Source organism: Aquarana catesbeiana, linkage group LG12 (genome assembly GCF_042186555.1).
Source record: "Aquarana catesbeiana isolate 2022-GZ linkage group LG12, ASM4218655v1, whole genome shotgun sequence".
NCBI lineage: Eukaryota > Metazoa > Chordata > Amphibia > Anura > Ranidae > Aquarana > Aquarana catesbeiana.
In genome coordinates this window covers 66242007-66247006 of record NC_133335.1, presented here as the reverse complement: position 1 = coordinate 66247006, position 5000 = coordinate 66242007, and the positions used below count along the sequence as shown (strand labels likewise).

The window sequence follows — 5000 nt, the reverse complement described above, 5'->3', positions numbered from 1 at the left end:
CTCCAGGGGAGACTGCGACCTGAACGCAGCGCCTTAGACCGCTCGGCCATCCTGACCTGTGATGCTTGTCATTGGGTGAGACCGACGACGCTCACAGGTTGATCTAATGTGAGACCGATGACGCTCACAGGTTGATCTAATGTGCCCGTAAAATAAATCCGCTGAAGGTTACTTGATGGAAAAATTGCGATAGAAGCAGCTTTACCCTTATCACCATTCCTTGCTACCTACATCATTTCCAATGCGTTGGAATGAAAGAACAAAACTGGATGTTAGAAGTGCACGCTCAGAAAACAAGCATCTTGCTGTTAACAAGAGATGGCCGTTTGCTTCAAGTGCACTTTTCCTTGGATGCAGAATTAGAAAGTGGGTGTTTCTAGTAGATATTGTCTAATTCAAGATCTCTGGAAAGTCAAGTCGTCCTAACGTTTTGATTTCCTAATCTAGAGTCCTTCGAACGTTTCCACCCTAACGTTTCCTTGGGACTTTGGGGAAAAATTCTTATGACGCTGCTATGTGAGATACAGTCGCCAAGCTTTGCAGCAAAGGCCCCAGCGAGATTTGAACTCGCGACCCCTGGTTTACAAGACCAGTGCTCTAACCCCTGAGCTATGGAGCCCTTTTTGTCAGCATTGAACACAAGTTCTTTTTTTGTACTAGAGGTTCAGCGGTAGACGAGCTGAAGAATGTAAATGCAAGCAAAGAAAAGCTGTCAGAAGTGGGATTTGAACCCACGCCTCCAGGGGAGACTGCGACCTGAACGCAGCGCCTTAGACCGCTCGGCCATCCTGACCTGTGATGCTTGTCATTGGGTGAGACCGACGACGCTCACAGGTTGATCTAATGTGCCCGTAAAATAAATCCGCTGAAGGTTACTTGATGGAGAAATTGCGATAGAAGCAGCTTTACCCTTATCACCATTCCTTGCTACCTACATCATTTCCAATGCGTTGGAATGAAAGAACAAAACTGGATGTTAGAAGTGCACGCTCAGAAAACAAGCATCTTGCTGTTAACAAGAGATGGCCGTTTGCTTCAAGTGCACTTTTCCTTGGATGCAGAATTAGAAAGTGGGTGTTTCTAGTAGATATTGTCTAATTCAAGATCTCTGGAAAGTCAAGTCGTCCTAACGTTTTGATTTCCTAATCTAGAGGCCTTCGAACGTTTCCAACCTAACGTTTTCTTGGGACTTTGGGGAAAAATTCTTATGACGCTGCTATGTGAGATACAGTCGCCAAGCTTTGCAGCAAAGGCCCCAGCGAGATTTGAACTCACGACCCCTGGTTTACAAGACCAGCGCTCTAACCCCTGAGCTATGGAGCCCTTTTTGTCAGCATTGAACACAAGTTCTTTTTTTGTACTCGAGGTTCAGCGGTAGACGAGCTGAAGAATGTAAATGCAAGCAAAGAAAAGCTTAAAAGCTGTCAGAAGTGGGATTCGAACCCACGCCTCCAGGGGAGACTGCGACCTGAACGCAGCGCCTTAGACCGCTCGGCCATCCTGACCTGTGATGCTTGTCATTGGGTGAGACCGACGACGCTCACAGGTTGATCTAATGTGCCCGTAAAATAAATCCGCTGAAGGTTACTTGATGGAGAAATTGCGATAGAAGCAGCTTTACCCTTATCACCAATCCTTGCTACCTACATCATTTCCAATGCGTTGGAATGAAAGAACAAAACTGGATGTTAGAAGTGCACGCTCAGAAAACAAGCATCTTGCTGTTAACAAGAGATGGCCGTTTGCTTCAAGTGCACTTTTCCTTGGATGCAGAATTAGAAAGTGGGTGTTTCTAGTAGATATTGTCTAATTCAAGATCTCTGGAAAGTCAAGTCGTCCTAACGTTTTGATTTCCTAATCTAGAGGCCTTCGAACGTTTCCAACCTAACGTTTCCTTGGGACTTTGGGGAAAAATTCTTATGACGCTGCTATGTGAGAAACAGTCGCCAAGCTTTGCAGCAAAGGCCCCAGCGAGATTTGAACTCGCGACCCCTGGTTTACAAGACCAGTGCTCTAACCCCTGAGCTATGGAGCCCTTTTTGTCAGTGTTGAACACAAGTTCTTTTTTTGTACTAGAGGTTCAGCGGTAGACGAGCTGAAGAATGTAAATGCAAGCAAAGAAAAGCTTAAAAGCTGTCAGAAGTGGGATTCGAACCCACGCCTCCAGGGGAGACTGCGACCTGAACGCAGCGCCTTAGACCGCTCGGCCATCCTGACCTGTGATGCTTGTCATTGGGTGAGACCGACGACGCTCACAGGTTGATCTAATGTGCCCGTAAAATAAATCCGCTGAAGGTTACTTGATGGAGAAATTGCGATAGAAGCAGCTTTACCCTTATCACCATTCCTTGCTACCTACATCATTTCCAATGCGTTGGAATGAAAGAACAAAACTGGATGTTAGAAGTGCACGCTCAGAAAACTAGCATCTTGCTGTTAACAAGAGATGGCCGTTTGCTTCAAGTGCACTTTTCCTTGGATGCAGAATTAGAAAGTGGGTGTTTCTAGTAGATATTGTCTAATTCAAGATCTCTGGAAAGTCAAGTCGTCCTAACGTTTTGATTCCCTAATCTAGAGGCCTTCGAACGTTTCCACCCTAACGTTTCCTTGGGACTTTGGGGAAAAATTCTTATGACGCTGCTATGTGAGATACAGTCGCCAAGCTTTGCAGCAAAGGCCCCAGCGAGATTTGAACTCGCGACCCCTGGTTTACAAGACCAGTGCTCTAACCCCTGAGCTATGGAGCCCTTTTTGTCAGCATTGAACACAAGTTCTTTTTTTGTACTCGAGGTTCAGCGGTAGACAAGTTGAAGAATGTAAATGCAAGCAAAGAAAAGCTTAAAAGCTGTCAGAAGTGGGATTTGAACCCACGCCTCCAGGGGAGACTGCGACCTGAACGCAGCGCCTTAGACCGCTCGGCCATCCTGACCTGTGATGCTTGTCATTGGGTGAGACCGACGACGCTCACAGGTTGATCTAATGTGAGACCGATGACGCTCACAGGTTGATCTAATGTGCCCGTAAAATAAATCCGCTGAAGGTTACTTGATGGAAAAATTGCGATAGAAGCAGCTTTACCCTTATCACCATTCCTTGCTACCTACATCATTTCCAATGCGTTGGAATGAAAGAACAAAACTGGATGTTAGAAGTGCACGCTCAGAAAACAAGCATCTTGCTGTTAACAAGAGATGGCCGTTTGCTTCAAGTGCACTTTTCCTTGGATGCAGAATTAGAAAGTGGGTGTTTCTAGTAGATATTGTCTAATTCAAGATCTCTGGAAAGTCAAGTCGTCCTAACGTTTTGATTTCCTAATCTAGAGTCCTTCGAACGTTTCCACCCTAACGTTTCCTTGGGACTTTGGGGAAAAATTCTTATGACGCTGCTATGTGAGATACAGTCGCCAAGCTTTGCAGCAAAGGCCCCAGCGAGATTTGAACTCGCGACCCCTGGTTTACAAGACCAGTGCTCTAACCCCTGAGCTATGGAGCCCTTTTTGTCAGCATTGAACACAAGTTCTTTTTTTGTACTAGAGGTTCAGCGGTAGACGAGCTGAAGAATGTAAATGCAAGCAAAGAAAAGCTGTCAGAAGTGGGATTTGAACCCACGCCTCCAGGGGAGACTGCGACCTGAACGCAGCGCCTTAGACCGCTCGGCCATCCTGACCTGTGATGCTTGTCATTGGGTGAGACCGACGACGCTCACAGGTTGATCTAATGTGCCCGTAAAATAAATCCGCTGAAGGTTACTTGATGGAGAAATTGCGATAGAAGCAGCTTTACCCTTATCACCATTCCTTGCTACCTACATCATTTCCAATGCGTTGGAATGAAAGAACAAAACTGGATGTTAGAAGTGCACGCTCAGAAAACAAGCATCTTGCTGTTAACAAGAGATGGCCGTTTGCTTCAAGTGCACTTTTCCTTGGATGCAGAATTAGAAAGTGGGTGTTTCTAGTAGATATTGTCTAATTCAAGATCTCTGGAAAGTCAAGTCGTCCTAACGTTTTGATTTCCTAATCTAGAGGCCTTCGAACGTTTCCAACCTAACGTTTTCTTGGGACTTTGGGGAAAAATTCTTATGACGCTGCTATGTGAGATACAGTCGCCAAGCTTTGCAGCAAAGGCCCCAGCGAGATTTGAACTCACGACCCCTGGTTTACAAGACCAGCGCTCTAACCCCTGAGCTATGGAGCCCTTTTTGTCAGCATTGAACACAAGTTCTTTTTTTGTACTCGAGGTTCAGCGGTAGACGAGCTGAAGAATGTAAATGCAAGCAAAGAAAAGCTTAAAAGCTGTCAGAAGTGGGATTCGAACCCACGCCTCCAGGGGAGACTGCGACCTGAACGCAGCGCCTTAGACCGCTCGGCCATCCTGACCTGTGATGCTTGTCATTGGGTGAGACCGACGACGCTCACAGGTTGATCTAATGTGCCCGTAAAATAAATCCGCTGAAGGTTACTTGATGGAGAAATTGCGATAGAAGCAGCTTTACCCTTATCACCAATCCTTGCTACCTACATCATTTCCAATGCGTTGGAATGAAAGAACAAAACTGGATGTTAGAAGTGCACGCTCAGAAAACAAGCATCTTGCTGTTAACAAGAGATGGCCGTTTGCTTCAAGTGCACTTTTCCTTGGATGCAGAATTAGAAAGTGGGTGTTTCTAGTAGATATTGTCTAATTCAAGATCTCTGGAAAGTCAAGTCGTCCTAACGTTTTGATTTCCTAATCTAGAGGCCTTCGAACGTTTCCACCCTAACGTTTCCTTGGGACTTTGGGGAAAAATTCTTATGACGCTGCTATGTGAGAAACAGTCGCCAAGCTTTGCAGCAAAGGCCCCAGCGAGATTTGAACTCGCGACCCCTGGTTTACAAGACCAGTGCTCTAACCCCTGAGCTATGGAGCCCTTTTTGTCAGTGTTGAACACAAGTTCTTTTTTTGTACTAGAGGTTCAGCGGTAGACGAGCTGAAGAATGTAAATGCAAGCAAAGAAAAGCT

At 45.8% G+C, this 5000-nt stretch overlaps 14 non-coding genes across 14 annotated transcripts in view; all 14 read right to left on the bottom strand.

Moving 5' to 3' along the window:
• TRNAL-CAG (transfer RNA leucine (anticodon CAG)) overlaps positions 1-56 on the bottom strand; it is an 83-nt gene extending 27 nt beyond the window's left edge. The window contains exon 1 of the tRNA in view: positions 1-56. This exon is cut by the window's left edge and continues 27 nt beyond it. This is a non-coding gene — a tRNA (tRNA-Leu).
• A 490-nt stretch (positions 57-546) lies between these two features.
• Positions 547-619, bottom strand: TRNAT-UGU (transfer RNA threonine (anticodon UGU)). Its single transcript has one exon. It is a non-coding gene; the product is annotated as a tRNA-Thr (tRNA).
• A 91-nt stretch (positions 620-710) lies between these two features.
• On the bottom strand, positions 711-793 carry TRNAL-CAG (transfer RNA leucine (anticodon CAG)). The gene has a single exon. It is a non-coding gene; the product is annotated as a tRNA-Leu (tRNA).
• A 457-nt stretch (positions 794-1250) lies between these two features.
• TRNAT-UGU (transfer RNA threonine (anticodon UGU)) lies at positions 1251-1323 on the bottom strand. The gene has a single exon. It is a non-coding gene; the product is annotated as a tRNA-Thr (tRNA).
• Positions 1324-1422: 99 nt separating this feature from the next.
• Positions 1423-1505, bottom strand: TRNAL-CAG (transfer RNA leucine (anticodon CAG)). Its single transcript has one exon. It is a non-coding gene; the product is annotated as a tRNA-Leu (tRNA).
• A 457-nt stretch (positions 1506-1962) lies between these two features.
• On the bottom strand, positions 1963-2035 carry TRNAT-UGU (transfer RNA threonine (anticodon UGU)). The gene has a single exon. It is a non-coding gene; the product is annotated as a tRNA-Thr (tRNA).
• A 99-nt stretch (positions 2036-2134) lies between these two features.
• TRNAL-CAG (transfer RNA leucine (anticodon CAG)) lies at positions 2135-2217 on the bottom strand. Its single transcript has one exon. It is a non-coding gene; the product is annotated as a tRNA-Leu (tRNA).
• Positions 2218-2674: 457 nt separating this feature from the next.
• Positions 2675-2747, bottom strand: TRNAT-UGU (transfer RNA threonine (anticodon UGU)). Its single transcript has one exon. It is a non-coding gene; the product is annotated as a tRNA-Thr (tRNA).
• Positions 2748-2846: 99 nt separating this feature from the next.
• TRNAL-CAG (transfer RNA leucine (anticodon CAG)) lies at positions 2847-2929 on the bottom strand. The gene has a single exon. It is a non-coding gene; the product is annotated as a tRNA-Leu (tRNA).
• Positions 2930-3419: 490 nt separating this feature from the next.
• Positions 3420-3492, bottom strand: TRNAT-UGU (transfer RNA threonine (anticodon UGU)). Its single transcript has one exon. It is a non-coding gene; the product is annotated as a tRNA-Thr (tRNA).
• A 91-nt stretch (positions 3493-3583) lies between these two features.
• On the bottom strand, positions 3584-3666 carry TRNAL-CAG (transfer RNA leucine (anticodon CAG)). The gene has a single exon. It is a non-coding gene; the product is annotated as a tRNA-Leu (tRNA).
• Positions 3667-4123: 457 nt separating this feature from the next.
• Positions 4124-4196, bottom strand: TRNAT-UGU (transfer RNA threonine (anticodon UGU)). Its single transcript has one exon. It is a non-coding gene; the product is annotated as a tRNA-Thr (tRNA).
• Positions 4197-4295: 99 nt separating this feature from the next.
• TRNAL-CAG (transfer RNA leucine (anticodon CAG)) lies at positions 4296-4378 on the bottom strand. The gene has a single exon. It is a non-coding gene; the product is annotated as a tRNA-Leu (tRNA).
• Positions 4379-4835: 457 nt separating this feature from the next.
• TRNAT-UGU (transfer RNA threonine (anticodon UGU)) lies at positions 4836-4908 on the bottom strand. The gene has a single exon. It is a non-coding gene; the product is annotated as a tRNA-Thr (tRNA).
• Between the last annotated feature and the right edge of the window lie 92 nt (positions 4909-5000).